This window comes from Melospiza georgiana, chromosome 1, assembly GCF_028018845.1.
Source record: "Melospiza georgiana isolate bMelGeo1 chromosome 1, bMelGeo1.pri, whole genome shotgun sequence".
NCBI classification, from domain to species: Eukaryota; Metazoa; Chordata; class Aves; order Passeriformes; family Passerellidae; genus Melospiza; species Melospiza georgiana.
Window position 1 is genome coordinate 132,771,807 of NC_080430.1, and position 16,637 is coordinate 132,788,443.

Sequence of the window (16,637 nt, forward strand, 5' to 3'; positions counted from 1 at the left end):
AACCCAGGGCTGCTCCCATGCAGGAGGAGTTTTGCATCTCCTTTCTGTTAGGAGCAGGACTTCAGAAGTGTCAAATCAAATGCCTTTACACAAAACATCCAGACAAAAACTTTTCTTATACCATTCATGAATAAAAGTTCTTCCTGATCTCCATCTTCATAATCAGAAAAGTACTTTCTATTGTACTAAAAAGATTTAAGCTTTAGCTCCAATGCCTCCAGTGACCTAGTTTTGGCTAGGATAGAGATCATTTTCTGCTTAGTAAGTGATACAGTGTTCTGGTTTGAATTCAGCATTAGAATAACATTGATAACACACTGATGTTTTGGTTGTTGCTAAGCAGTGCTTACCCTAAATCAAGGACTTTCCAGTGTCTCATGCTCTGTGAATGAGGAGCTGCACAAGAAGCTGGGAGGGAGCACAGCCAGGACAACTGACCTACACTGACCAAAGGGATATTCCATACCAAGTTGAGTACACAAACTGGGGGAGTTGACTGGAAGGGCCTGATCACTTCTCAGGGAAAGGCTGGGCATTGGTCAGCAGGTGGTGAGCAATTGGACTGTGCATCACTTGTTTTTCTTGGGCTTTTTTATTTTTTTATTATTATCATCATTATTATTATAACACTTTACTTCTTTTCATCTACTTAACTGTTCTTACCTAACTTCTTCTAACTGCTGGAAGCCTCCCACCATGTCTGGCAGAGCCAATGGTTGATGGCTCTGAAGATGGACATGCTGCTGGCCAAAACTGGGCCAATGAGAGAGGTTGGTAACACCTCTGTGATGACATACTTGAGAAGAAAATCCAAAGTCACAGGTTTTTTGCTCCTAATCAGAGAAGGATGAGGGATGCAGAGATCCACCCACAGCCCTTGGGGATCCATGAGGGATGCAGAGATCCACCCACAGCCTGTGGGGATCTATGAGGGATGCAGAGATCCACCCACAGCCTGTGGGGATCCATGGGGGATGCAGAGACCCACCCACAGCCCATGGGGATCCATGAGGGATGCACAGATCCACCCACAGCCCGTGGGGAGGTGCCCATGCTGGAGCTGGTGGATCCCTGGAGGAGGCTGTGATCCAGTGGGTGATCTGGTGGAGAGAGCAGGCCCCTGCTCCAGGCTGGAGCAGCCTGTTCATGGAGGACAGCACCCCATGGAAAGAGGCCCACACACCACAGCAGTTCTGGGAGGGCTGTGTGCCTGTGGGAGGGACTCACGGTGCAGCAGGTGGGGTTTGGCTGCTGCTCCTGGGAGTGCACCCACACTGGAGAAGTCCATGGAGAGCTGTCTCCTGTGGGAGGGACCCCATGGCCTCACAGGGGACAGACTCCTCTCCCCAAGCAGCAGAAGAAAATCTCAGTGATGAACTGACCAAAACCCCCATGCCCTGTCTCCCTGTGCTGTCTGTGGGAAGGGGCAACCCAAACATTTATGAGAGCTTCTGATCAGCTCCCAAAAAGGGGGGATAATCCATCCGGCATGCACCCATAAGACGCCATCTGAAACAGCCACCAGGCATGCACCCATGAGATGCCATGTGAAACACTGGCTGTGCAATGCAGAAATAAAACACAGAAAGAGTCAGAATACTAACCACATTTCTAGGATCCATAAACCACCAAAATTCAGAAACAAATAAACTAAAACACCCCAATGCCCACAAAAAAACCACTCATACAATCATTTTGGAGTCACCAAGCCTAGATCATATGACAACCAACACAAACTGTCAGCTTTTCATAGACCTTTATGGGTCTTTTCATAAACAGCAATTTAAACAATAGATTTAGCAATAGAGGAATACTAAGGTATTCTCCTTAACTATCCAAATGTCCCCTAAGTTTGAGATCAAGGAAGTAATAAATTATTCACAGTGAAGCATCATTTTTTGCAAAATGACAAAAAATCATCATTGATTTTATCTCTGAATGATAAATCTATCACAGAGATTTCTCTGAGACAGACAAGGCAAAGGTCTTACACAACCAGGAGCAGAAGACTTGGGTTATGTCAGGACACTGCCTGAGAACTGCAAAATGCCTTTTATAGTCTGAGTTACTGTTTATTTGTGGTTATACTACACAGAGAGTATTGGTGTATTTTTATTGCTATGCTCTGCACTTTCTTCATGTACTTTCCCTTAGCCAGTTAATTACATGCTCTTAGACATCCTCCTCTAGAGACATCAGTCATTTTCTCAGGATGAACATGCTTGTTCCCTGATTTTTGTGAAGTTCATCATGCACAAAGAAGCCAGCATAAAAAATGGGTAAGTGCTGACTGGAGTAACACAATTCTGTAGACTGAGTTTCAAAAACCTACTGTCTGGGGGTCTGTTTGTTTAAGAGTTTGCAAAATCTACCAGAAAAGGCAGACACACTTAGCTGTTACGCAGAAGGCACAGAGGGATTAGCTAAATAGCACTGGCCACCTCAAAGAGCCCCCAGCTACCAACTTCATGCAGTTTTTTTCAATGGACGGATGCACCTGCAGTTATCACATTTCCCTTAAATAAGACATGTTTTCTTTATTCTTCCTAGCCTCATTCAAAACCAGCAGCATCCACACTCCAAAGACTGCCCCAGAGGACCTGCATTTAAGAGATATACTTCTTCCAGGAATTTCCCACTCAACACTGAGAACAGATATGTTCCCACAACTTTTGTGGATGCAACACTTCTGTGTTGCACAGCATTTCACTGCCTCCAATGCATTGTAAGAGGAACATAACTAATTCAAACCCTGGTCAAGAACAAAAAAAAAGGAATGTAATTTATTGTGCTTTCCTTGAATACTCCAGCATAATCTGTTCAAAAGCAGCTATCTGAAATATTTCCCTGCTGGGTAAAATAACATCATACTCAGACTGCAACAGAGAATCACTCCACTGCTAGTCCAGGGAAAGAATTACACATCTGTTTTCCCAGTCTCTGCAACTTTATCACCCCAGTGAATCATCTAGCAAAGGAGATTACTTATTTTTCCACATCTAACTAGTTAAGACTCAGCAAATGAACTTCACAGTGCAAGCTGAATTAATAAAAAATAACAGGGCAATCAAAGTTGTTCAATGTGTTTTATTGTCCATGAAGCAGAAAGAGAGCATCCAGCCATAGCAGTACCTGACTCCATACAGAAAGAAGGAAATGCTCTGAATACAGTTCACAGGAAGAGATATTTTTCCCTGCAAAATACTAGCAGAACATTTAAAAGGGAAAAGTCTGGAGTGTGGAAGACCAAGTAGCACTTAAACTGTACATATATAAATCCATGGGGCCTCATGGGTTGCACCCACAAACATTGAGAACTGGTTTCATTATGAGGCCACTCTTGTTACCTCACTCCTATCTTTGAGAAGAGCAAGAAATAAAATGAGCTACAATAAGAACTACAGACCAGTCAGCCTCACATCAAGCTCTGGCAAGCAGACAGGAGAAAAATCCTGAAAATTACTTCCACACGTATGAAGGTCAAGAAGGTGACTCAGAATAGTTAGCATGGATTTACAAAGGGGAAATTGCATCATGAACGTGATGCTCATCTAGGACAAAATTGCTGGCTTGGTAGATGAGGACAGAGCAGTGGATTTGTTTCCCTTTTACATTAATAAGGCAGTTGACAGTCTCCATAAAAGTCTCAGGGAAGGTGATGAAGTATAGCCTGGATGAGCAGTGAGGTGGATTGAAAATCAACTGAACAGCCAAGCTCAGAGGATTCTGAGTGACATCTAGCTGGCAGATGGTAGCTAGTGGTGATCCCTAAAAGTCCATACCTGTTCCAGAACTCTTATAAATCTCCATTAATAATCTAGATACTTCAACAGAGTGTGGCTTCCAATAATGGGAAGTTGGGAGGAGTGGCTGTGTAGATGGTTGTGTGAAGAGGCAGGCAGGAACCTTATAAATTCAATAAGTCCTGCATCTGGGGAAGACTAACCCCCATGCATTAAGACAGGCTGGGCATACCCAGCTGGAAAGGAGTTGGCAGAGGATGAGTCCAAAACCTCATGTTGGCAAAGACCAGAGCCTGATGGGCTGCACATCAGGAGTGTTGCCAGTAGCCAGAGGGATGTGATCTTTCCCTCTAGTCAGCATTAGAGAAGCCAGACCTGGATTATTTCTTCATTCCTGGGCTTCCCAGTATGTGAAATGATGAGAGAGATGTGGACATGCTGGAGAGTGCAACAAAGGGCCACAGAGATTATTAAGGGACTGGAGTATCCAGTATCCCTGTCAGCAGAGGCTGAGAAAGCTTTAACTGTTCAGTCTAGAGAAGAAAATATTATTTTCTTCTCCAGAAGGAGAGGGAGGGATTAATCAGCAGATAGAAACACCTGATGGGAGGGAACAAAGAAGACAGCCAGGCTCTTTCCAGTGGTGCCCACCAAGAGAACAAGAGTCAATGGAAACAAACTGAAATATATTAAATTACACCGAAAGCACCTTTTTTTTCTTTTTTTTTTTTTAAGTGAGGGTAGTGAAACACTGGAAGAGTTGGCCAAAGAGATGGTGTAGAAGTGTCCATACAGGGACATTTGCAAACCTCTCTAAGCATGGAATGTCATGGTTGTCTAGGGCCTGGACAACCTGCTTCAGCTGACCCTGCTTAAAAAGGCACTCTGGACTAGAGCTCAAAAGATGTCTTTCAAACTAGATGTGTAATTTGGAATATGAAAGGAGAGCAGAGACACAAGCTGAAAGGGTCTTAAAAAATCAAGGGAGAAAAGTTCTAAGTACGTGGAAGAAAAAGATAAACTGAAGGCAGAAAACAAGTCTTTTCCAGCTCAAATTAGTATGAAAGAATGAAATGTACAAAACAATACAATGCAGGTAGTGCAGAGGGTGTCAGAAGATACATTTATTAGTAGCTACTTTAAGGATACTTCCACTTATTGTGGGGCCAACTTGTCTATACCTAACTGCTGTCTTTGATGCTAAAGTGCAAGCTCATTGGGATTTTCATCTTTCAATGGTGCCCTTTATAAAAGAAGGGCACATCCAAACTTTAATCAGGCTAACTGGCATTTCTACCATTAAAAACATTACAATATAAATTACTTAAATATTACAGATGGAAAAGAATAAAAGGAAGAGGAAAAAGACTCTCTCAGATGAGAGATTGATTACTATCTGATTGATTACTGTCTACAGCAATCAGATAACAGAAAGTGGAGCAGAGGGCATAAAAATAGGATAAACAAAGCTAGAGCACGGCTTCTTCTCCAGTGTGGCAAGGTTTTCCCAAAATCCCAGTTGAAAATACAGACAAAAGGGTACAGAGAGTTCACAGAAGTCATGGTTATGGGAAATGAGGAATGAAAACAATAAATTGAGGCTATTAACCACTTAATTGCTAGAGATCTGCAGAGTATCTATCAGTTTCCTCACCACCATTTGATTTTCCTTCAGGGATTGGAGGAAATCTTGAAATCACACAGTGGTTTTGATGACATGAGAATAGACTGAAAAGCCCCAGGGTAACAAACTAACATGCTGCAGAGTGATGTCTGATACATTTAATAGCACTGGAAAAAAGTTTGTTGTGACAGCTGTGGAGTAGGATGGCTGGGAGGCTAGGTGAACTTGCAAAACGAGGCGGAGATTTCTGCCTAAAAATAAAGTCATAGAGTTCTTCCATCACTTATAAAGATAAGGAGGAGGGGTGGATGGGAAGTGGGGGAAATACAAGCTTTATGATCTTGAAGAGTGAAGCAGAAAAGCAGACATTCCTCAAAGACTGCTTTTTCAGAATTGTCATAATTCCTCATCTGGGAACATTTAATCAGTTGGAAAATCTTGGGCTGGGGAACACACACAGTTGTAAATATCATTTACATTACAAAGTCCTTAAAATTAGCCTTTTGAATCATAAAACTAAGGTAAAGAAGAGTAGAACACAACAAGGATATAAGGTTTTGGATAATGTTATTACTTGGACCACAAAGTCTAAAACACCAAAGGAAACACCTGAGCTCTTACTTTTACCAACTTCAGAAGAACTATTTTGATTTTCTACAATTGAAGATACATCCATGACCTATGACCATATAGGCTCTAGTAGTGATACTGACTTATGTAGACATAATAGGAAGTGAAAAGTTTTAAGAATTCCATAAAGATTAAGACTGAGAAAATCCAAACATTCCAAGAGACACTGCAGCCACAGTTCCCCATTTGGCAGAAGTTCATATCCTATTTATAGTCAGTATGGGGGAAGTACTACAGCTTAACACAGAAAGGAAGCAGCAAAAGGAGCCACTCCTCCCTCTTTCCTCACCTCCAAGCCTCAGAATAGTAACAGGCTACCTTGATATATTCTTATTCCATAGCTGCTGCTGAAATGGTTGGCAATAATCCGGAAGAATCACACCATAATCCATGTGCTGGATACTGTATCCAGCATACTTTATCCAAATTCTGTATCAGCAAAACCACAGAAATGATCAGCCAGCTACTTCTCTAAGTGGTGTGGTCCAGACAATAATTAAGTTAAGAATAACAAAAAAAAACCCCACAAGCACTGAACAATGCCTCAGACACACAACAGCTGATATTATTCTTCTTAATAAGCATGGAAAATATAGTCCTCACAAGGGAGTACATTATCTTTTCAGAGGCAAAAGATAGGAATTCAGTGGGATTTTTAAATGAGAATTGAAGAGAAATACTTAATGAATGGAAGGCAGTTAGGAAACAATGAAACCAAAATACAGTGTTGTTCATATTACATTAAATGCCAAAATGTATAGCTAAAGCCAACTGATAATGTTGAGAGACAACTGAGTGGAGCGGGAGGGAATGATTTTGGACAAATAAATCAACACATACAAGAATAGGGCCACAATAATCTGGTATTTTTATGTGCAACTTCATTCAAATCCATTATTGCCCTAGCGTAAAAAGCAAGACAGGTATCTTGTACTGTTTCACAAAATTCCTAAACTACTGAGACACAAACTCTTCAGAATTGCATATTTTTGTGTCAGCCTTTCCTACAGGTGAGAAGGGCTCCCTTTTTAAGGAAGCAACATAACCAGAGAAATCTTCTCTCACAACCTCTTCAGTACTTATGCTTAAACTTCTTCCACCCAAAATTCTAAACTAAGTTTCTTTCTGAAGACATGTTCAACAAGACATCTTCCATCCTGTATTAAGTTAAATCATTCCTACAAATCAGATGTTAAATATTTTTCTTCTGAGTTTTTATTGAAAAACTATCAGACTGCATCCAGCCAAATGGTGAAACCTATCTCCCTACCAGGAGGAAGCCTATGACAGAAGGTATGAGCCATCAGCACATGATCAATCCACACCTCTGGATAGCAAGAGCTGCTAAAATTGATGGACAGACATTGCACAGGAGCAAACCAAGTTCTGTTAGTGACAGTCAGTCCAGGGCTGTTGCTGACAAAGGCTGGTCTGTCACTCCTGTGAAAGCCAAAAGGAATCCCCTGCCATGCATCTGGCACTTGCAGGTACTTCCTGATGTGCCTCCAAGCAGCGTTCCAGCAGAAGGGTGTTCAGTCCTACAGGACAGGTGTGTGCTCTAGATTTTGGCCAGAAAATCTAAATACTTTGAGTTTCTCCTTCCAACAATTAAATCTCAGTTTTAAAGACAACTACAGATTACACTACTAAGGGTCAGGACATTTGCCAAAATGAATCACCAAATTAAGCAACCTTTGTTACTAATTACATAATGTGTAACAGGAGGGCAACAGACCAACTTTTCTACTGAATTTTAACAAAAATTGCACCAGATGTTTACAGCTACATATATATTATATACCACCTCAGAACTAGAAACTTTTCATATATGACAAGAATAATATGCCTCCACAACCACACATCTACAAAGCACTTTTTGCTTTCAATGTGGAACAAAATCCTTCATTTTAAGTCAGCAGGTTCAGAGAAAAGTTATGCACATTAAACACCTTAAAGAAAAAGACCAAAAAAGGGCAATACCAACATTTTCAAAAGTATCCAACCATTTTAGCTACTTTACTTCATACATCTACAGTCCCAGTGTAAAACTATAAGTAGCACAATAATTTCAAATTAAGTCAATAATCATTCAGCAATGCTGAATATAAGATATCCAAGAATATTAATAAACAAAACTTCCAGATTAAAATAACTGCAACTGTTGAATATTTCATTTGTCATATTTTTTCATACAGTCTTTCTCTACAGTCACAAGAAAAGGTAAGCTCCTCATACTGCTACAGTAAAAAGCAATAAAGTGGTTTTGTGAAGCTGAGAAGTTAGGTCTACATATTGCTACATTTGTTAAGAACTTTTATTTTAGTCTTTCCCCTCCTTACTGTAGGATACATCCAATGAGCCTTCCCTTTCCAAAACAACAAAAATTTGTAAATGCAACTATACAAAAAAGTGAAGGATCAAGAATTTCTCATTACAATTGACAGAAAAATTATCTTTATGATGCACATATTTCTTTACTTATATTAGGGGTGGGAAAAGATACTCATTTCTATGACATATATTATGAAGTATGTCATTCGTGATTTCATCATGTTCACTAGAGCATAATACTGGTACTCAAATACCACACTGTATTCCAACATATCAGCATTAGAAACAAGTGGCTACAGGTCAGTGGCAATGTACAACTGGGGCCATCATCCAACTGCAGAATGCAATGAAATGTGAGAAAAAAAAAAAAAAGAGAAAAAAAAATCTTAAAAAGCTTGAATGTAACAGATTGCTGGCAAGATAAATACACTTTACTTAAAGAGTTTGAGAGAAATCTGGGGTTTGGCCAATTTTGAGAAATAAATTAGCAAAACCAGACCTCTTTCTGATGTGGAAGAAAGCTCCAGCACCACTTTTTCATCAAAGCTACTCTCCAGTGCAGCACACTTTTGATCATGAAGCACTACACTTACCATGCATAAGGCAGATCTGATTCTGTATTTAACTTCTAATTACATTTTACTACCATTTAAAAGACAGAAATTGTCAAACCATTTTGCTATTGCAGGATAAAAAAGCCAGCTAAGACAACAGACACATATCACTATTAATTTATTTTTAATTTTTAAACATTTTTTATTGTGAGCAATGTTTAACACAGCCCTGTCATCAGGGTCCCCCGTGCTACTCACTGCACAGACATGGTGACATGCCTTACAACTACAGACAAAAAGAACCAACAATTGGAAGAGGAGGGACCCAGAAGTGACACCTCCAAGTGCTTCAGCTGCCACAGGAAAGACATTAGCATAACCACTCAGCCCCTTTCTTCTGACACTACCAAGGGCAGATGACCAAAAGCTTGCTGCACTGAAGCAAATGGTCACATTACAAAATGTCAACTGGCAATCAAAGTGAAAAAAGAAAAACAAACAAACAACAAACCACCAACAAAAATCCCAAGCAACCACCTCCCCCAAGATATACCACAGAGTAAACACACTAATTATACAGAGATGACAGTAACAGAATGTGATCAACCCTCTCTACAAATGTTAAGATATCTCCCTGACTTTACATTTGATTCTGATACTTCACCTGGACAATAATACCCAGAGATTAGATTATGTCAAGAAATTATGGGGGAAAACAAAACAGACAGGAGTTTTTTCCTAGATCTTAAATACTTCTGCACAGTTCAGATTGCATAAGGCAAACACAGAGGTGCCAGCTGCCAAAGTACGTGCCTCTGAGAAAACCAACCCACCAGCACTGACAAGAACACACCAGGCTCAGTGCAGTGACTGCACCTGAGCTCAGGAAGCACACAGGGACTTCAGCCAGACAGAGTCCAGAGAGCCCACAGCTTCACTTCCATACCCCCACTGCTCCTCCCATCCTTCTGCTATTCCAGGGAACAGCCACAAATTCCTCCTGGCTTTGCTGGACAAGTTATGCCTGGTACACAACAAAAAATGAAACTACTTTGACAGTCTTTAAATTGATATTTATATACAGTTCTACCAAAATTAGCAGAGAGCTCAGGGAATTAAGATATCTCTGGCTTTGGTTCTTCCTCCACAATAGCCTTCTGCAAGCAAAAGCTTTGGGAATGTGGCCTTAAACTGTTTCTAGTCACAAGATCAACCATTGAGGAGACAAAAGCTTGAAGAAACAAAGCACTTGGAGCAGTCTACCTGATTTAGCTATAAATGTTGGTTTTGAAACCCACACAATTGTTCAGTCATAACTACATCAAATTCAGAGGGCTTTATCCACAGCAAGAAAAAAAAAAACTAGCAAACATTTGAGACTCTGACTGTTACTAGTGCGAGTTAAAAATGACGCCTCTGCATCCTTCAGTAAATCCAGATGTTGCAAATGTCAGTTTGTTGATTAATTAAAAGCAATTCCAAGTTAAAATGGAGCTGGTATGGAGGATCATGTACACTTGGTTTCGATTTTATTGAAAATACACAGCATATACATCAGCTTGCAAGCAGAGGCAATTGGTGAAAATAGAGTTCACATGAAGTTACTAATGCTCCTTCATTGAAAAGCATCTTTGACTTCTTCATAAAGTGCTGATCCTTTCAGGATGATGATTTCACCACATGTGACTACACTTATGTTTTGGTTCTACTCCTCTATGACAACTTCCCAGTTATTCCCTGAAACACATCTGATGGGAACAATAACCCTACACCCCTTAACCCATGTTTACTGACAAGTCATACCTGTTGAGCACAAAGTACTTAAATATAAACACCTGGAGAGCAAGCAAGGTCAGCAAGAAGCCTACATTTCTCAAATTCATCATCCCATTTAATTCCTAGATTAAGGCCTTTTTAAAAGCAGTGGCGTTTTGCTTTCAGAAGAGCAGCTGAATTTACACAGACAGTTACCCACAGTTGCAGTGATGCTGGCCGCAAAAAGCCCACTTGTTATTACATCGCAGCTGAAAATGTTTTCCAGGGAAAATAGCTGACTTTCATCCTTCCTATGTCACTTGTCTGTAGGCACAGGTGATGTAAGACAGTATGTTTTATTTTGGTCATTTTGGGAGCTAACATTAACTAATTTTTATTTATCCAGTATGCATCTGGGTTTTTTTTCTGTTTAGAGTTCACATACTGATAAGCTCCCAACAGTTATTTTTATTTAAGATTCTTCAAAGGAACTTTGATATGCTCCCATTCCTATCTTCAACTGTTCAACTGCTCTTGTTCTGGATTTTCAGGAAAGTCGCTACAGAGTGATAGAACAGTTTGGGTTGGAAGACATGTTCAAGGTCAGTCCAACCCCCCTGCAACAAGCAGGGTCAGCTTCAACTAGATCAGGCTGCTCAGAGCCCAACCCAACCTGACCTTGACTGTCCTCAGGAATGGGGGCATCTACCACCTCTCTGGACAACCTGTGCTAGAGTTTCACCACCCTCAGTATAAAAAATGTCTCCTTTATTTCTAGTCAAACTCAACTCTCTTTTACTTTAAAACCATTACCCCTTTTTCTATCACAAGATGCCCTGTTAAAAAGTCTCTCTCCGTATTGCTTATAAGCCTCTTTCATTGCCAGATTTGCTTGAACAGTTGCTGCACAACTACCAAAGAGCCCAGTACCATCCATCTGTATTGGATACATTGCATTTGGCTATGCCAGGTCTTCTACCAACTGTAGGGTACACCATAGAACACTGCAAAACAAAATATATCTGCTGACTTGGATGGCATTGGTTGCTGGAGACAAGCACCATCTGCCCTCATTCACTTACTCTCTGAAGCCACAGAGACATTCCTGCTCACTACCACTCCTTCTGCAAGATCTCTCTTTAGCTGTAAGACCTAAATCCAAAATGAAGCATAAATCAGAGACTCTACCTGCTGGAGCAGCGTATATTAAAATCAGTGTATGCATATCTTAGCAGCCTGGACTGAGTGGGACCCAGATTTGGATTTGGATTTTGAAGTACATCTAGATCCCAGCTACAATCATTCTGCCCTTCAAAGTGGCATTCACTTACATCAGAACCTTGTTCATCTGATCAGCAGCTGAGAACCAATCCATAAATAGCAATTTTGTTTTGTTTGTAGAAATTAAATGAGCATTAGTACTGGGAGGTTACTGCCAAAGAGAAAATAAAGATGTACCACTCAAGGGAAGGCTGCACTGCAGAAGTCCCTGTGCTCTGAGGAGCAGACAGCTCTGCTCTTTCATGGCCACCTGGCTAACCAAAGGCCACCTGGGTGCCTGGGGTGGAAAACTCTGCAGCAGCTGCAGGTAAAATGCACAAGGACAGTAACCCAGAGCATACACAGAATTTTCCAAGCCTATTCCTGAGACTTTTTTCAACTGAAAACCCTCTAGAGATTCCTAACTCAACAGCTATTTCAAGACAACCAAACTGAACAATTAAAACCAAGCTGATTTTGTTTTCCTTCTTGAGTACCTCACAATGCATTGCTGAGGCAGAAATTGTCTGCTCTGTGTATTTTTCAACAGCACTGAACAGATTACCTGAGATTAGTATTGCACTTGTCTGCTTCACCTAGTTGTCATAGGAGAAAATATTAATAGCCCACTGCAGTAATATACAGAATCATTCTTAAAGATTGATCATATGGTCAATCTCAAAGAAATTAGTAGCTTCCAATTCTTTCTGCTTCCAAAACAATAAAGATTTTCATTAAACTGAAACTCCAAGAAAAGTTTCATAGTCTGCCACAAAAGAGGACCTGTGTTTTGTACAGGAGAACATGACCAGAGAGAGAACTAGCTCAGCCTTGTGATTCAGAACAGTATAAACCAACAGAATCAGAAACACTAATCTCCAAACGTGTGCAGAGTAGAAGGGGAAACCGTTTAAGACAAATCAAATTTAAGTTCTGGTCGGCAAATGTTACAGATAAAATAGTGGATGCTTTCCCAATGGAGACTATTGGCTCAGATCATATCAGACCTCCAGAAAGAACATTTCTTTCTCAAATTACTATTGGCACATGCATAATATTACATAAGCCCCTTTTTTGGGGCTACTTGAAACATAAAATTCCTTTAGACTCACTTGCTTTAAGTAAATTCATAGTCAAGTGCCTCCTCTGGGAAAAAAAAACCTCACAAAATATTAAAGGCACAGTGTATCAATGTACTTGTGGCAGATGAAAGCTAGAAAAATTCAGGGAGGACAGAAGAGTGGTCTCATTCCCTTTCATACAATGTATTGAAACAGAAGATGTAATTTCACTACGTTTAAGCAAAAGATCAGTCACCTTAACCAGCAACTTGAGAAAAAGAAAGAAAGAAGAAAACCCAAACACATAGAGAACAACAGATTTAAACCCAGAACTGTGCTCTAATATCAGTCCTAAAACAGGCTTTAAAAGGGTGACAACGATTCTCAGTTGGAAAAGATGATAAGTCTGTGGGGTCAGAAACCAGGTTTGGGCAAATCCTGAGCCTGTAGAAACTCTCACTGTTGTACTGAATGCAAGATGGTCACTCAGGCAAGTTTAAAATAATCTTAGTTGTTTATAACTCCTATGATGCAAGGAATGTCTCTGATAGGTGACCTGAGATTAACCTCCTCTTACTCTAACATAATGATCATTGATTTAAAATTTATCTTAGAGAACTGAGATAAATTTGACTGACATATTTTCTTTTTTAAAACAGCATTAGTATTCTCTTAAAGTCAGGTTGTAAGATCACAAGTCTTTTGCCATGCCTCTGATTGCAGTGTGTAGTACAATAAAACACTTTGCCAAAATACATAAATTCTTAGAGATGTACTTTAATCTACATGTCTATTCATTAGACACTTCTATCAAGCCTCTCTTGGCAGCAACAGCACCAAAGGGATTTCTACATTTTTCTCTCAACTGTGTAGAAAACTAATAGAAGAGGCCTATCTTAGTTAGACCTAAAGAGTCTGATAAAATATTACTATTATTAATATCAGTACAGAAAAAAAGGAAAGAATCCAAATGAGCCAGGTGTCTGAATATTCTCCATTAAATAAAAAAATAGGTAGGTAGGTAGGTAGGTAGGTAGGTAGGTAGGTAGGTAGGTAGGTAGGTATGTAGGTAGGTAGGTAGGTAGACAGATTGATTAAAAGCAAACCTCCCACCATTGGTCTGTTCTATCTCAATATCAGAAATCAAGTCTCTTGTAAGACCAAGGTACCCAGATTACCATTTTTTAAAAAAGGCTAATATTCTTTACAGGCTAACAAGGTTAACATTTTTCTCAAGCTCACATACAGTTTTCTCTTGTACTGTAAAACTGAAACAAAAAAGAGCAAAGCATTCTTCAAAGATTCTGGCAAAAATACTGACTTAATTGAATAATTGGCATTTAAGAGTTTACAAATCTGAGCTAAAACTTCACTACTGCCATCACAGTGAAAATGTGACTTGGGGTCAGCTGAAGAAAGAATTTACATTTATTTCACTACTTTGAGATTACTGCAGACATTTGGTAACAAAAAAGTGAAAGATTACTGCAATGCAGTTTTTGACAGATAATATTTCCTGTCGAGACAGAACAGAAAGAACTGTAGAGCTCCAAGATTGTAATAGTTTTGTACATTTCTACCCACAAAGTGCTTCTTTAGGCAAAATATTTCACCCCTGCAGCTGCTACCTCTTAGATGTACTGCCACCCTTCATCTTCATCCTCCCACAATCGGGAAGAAAAGAAGAAATGACAAGGCAAAGTTTTCAACCTTAAAACAAGAAAGTTTTATACAATATAACAAGAATAGATAAAAGAATCCCATGTGCATTATGAGTTTCTGCAATTATATCAAGATATTATAAGTTGCTTCCTTTCTCAAATCAGCATTAAAGATATGCAGGCATTTGCAAAATCGTGTTATAAAACAAATACAGATTTATATGAGCTTTTGCTAACAGATGTCTCCCAACAGGGGTCAATGACAGGTTGTTCTTCCCCAGCCCAGATTTGCAATCTGTTCTTATCTGATTCAGTATCTTATTGTTTTGCTGTTCAAAAGAATTATATGTATTTTAAACACCAAGAAACAAGATCAGGTAAGACAAAGGCTTTGTATGAATCTCTAAAGATGTGGTGGCTTTGATCCAAGTTTATCTGCACAGCCTTCATCTGAAAGACAGAAGTTGGAGTAAAGTAAAACTGATTGCAAGGATAGATGTTATTCAACCTAGGGAGGATATGTCTAAGGGAATTAGACAAAATTTACAAGGAAAAAAGGGATGTAAGAACTCTCATGCACATGGCAGGCATTGTGGAGCTTCTTTGAGGAAATAAGGGTTTGAGATTTTATTAAAATCAATAATCCAACAGAAGGAGCAGCAGACGAGACTGGAAGGTGATTTTCAGAACTGACAGGTAAGCATGAGAAAGACTTCTAATAAAAGCTTTCATCCCTGCAAAAAATTAACCAGAACAAAATCAAGGCCAGCTTTTGTCGCCCTAACTTAAATCTTGAAAATTTTCCCAGGCTAAAATAGAGAGATACAGATAGATGAAGATACAAGCAGTTATTCCATTTCCACACAGGAAGTCTGCTCTACAGCCAAGCCAAATATTGCTTTGTAAGAAGAAACACTCGCATGCTCCCCTTTAATCAATAGATTACAACACTCCTACAACAGTTTTAGAGAACTATCTCCACAAACAATTAGTAAAAACTAGTAAAACAAAAAATTGGTAAAAACTAATCTAATTTTGAACAGAGCGAAAACAACAGACAGGCAAAATTTTGAAATTAGGGCTCAATAACAAGACATTAGGATTTTAGGTGCCTTTGTGCATGGCAATGTCTAAGCAGGCACTTTTGGTGCTCATGCAGCACTTAATAAAGTCAAGTCCTCAAAATATTGCAGTTTGGAGGAAAAAACAAGTAATTAATACACAAATTGATTTCTTATGCTTGTATCTTGAATTTGTTCTTTTGTAGTTTTGAGCACATGTACAACTTGGCACACTACATTCAAAAGGTTCCTTTGCATCTAATGCTTCCTTAGTCAAATCTAATTCAGCCCACAGAACTTGTATCTTTTTCATGTTTCTTGATATGTTTTTAAATATTTTTATATATTATTTTCACAATATTTATATATTTTTTAGCTTTTGGTCAGTGACTGCTGTCAACTTTGCTCACTACAGGATCATGGCAGAGCATCATGCTTTACCTAACACTATGCATCCCTCAAGCACTGTGTGACTGCCAACTTTGAGTACATATTTGTTTTTAAATTAAGAGGAACAAGTGGGTGAGCAAGGATTTTGTTTCACAGAATCACAAAATCAATTAGGCTGGAAAAGATCTGAGATCTTTGAGTACAATCTCTGACCAAACATCACATCAACTAGACCCTGGCACAAAGTGCCACATCCAGTCTTTCCTTGAACACCTCCGGGGATGGTGATTCCACCTCTTCCTGGGCAGCCCATTCCAATGTTTAATCACTCTTTCTGTGACATTCCTCCAAATGTCCAACTTAAAACTCCCCTGACACAGTTTAGGCTATGTTCACTTGTCCTGTTGCTTGTTACATGGGAAACAAGACTGACCCCCATGTGGCTACAATCTCTTTTCAGGTAGTTGTAGAGAATGATAAGGTCTCCATGAGCCTTCTTTTCTCCAGGCTGGACACCCCAGCTCCCTCAGCTGCTCTTTATGGGATTTGTGCTCCAGCCCCTTCTCC

The 16,637-nt window shown here is 39.6% G+C and overlaps 1 protein-coding gene across 1 annotated transcript in view; it reads right to left on the reverse strand.

Annotated features, from left to right (window-relative positions):
• Window positions 1-16,637, reverse strand: part of CPQ (carboxypeptidase Q) — a 146,665-nt gene that overhangs the window by 129,346 nt on the left and 682 nt on the right. The gene's annotated exons all lie outside the window — the stretch shown is intronic.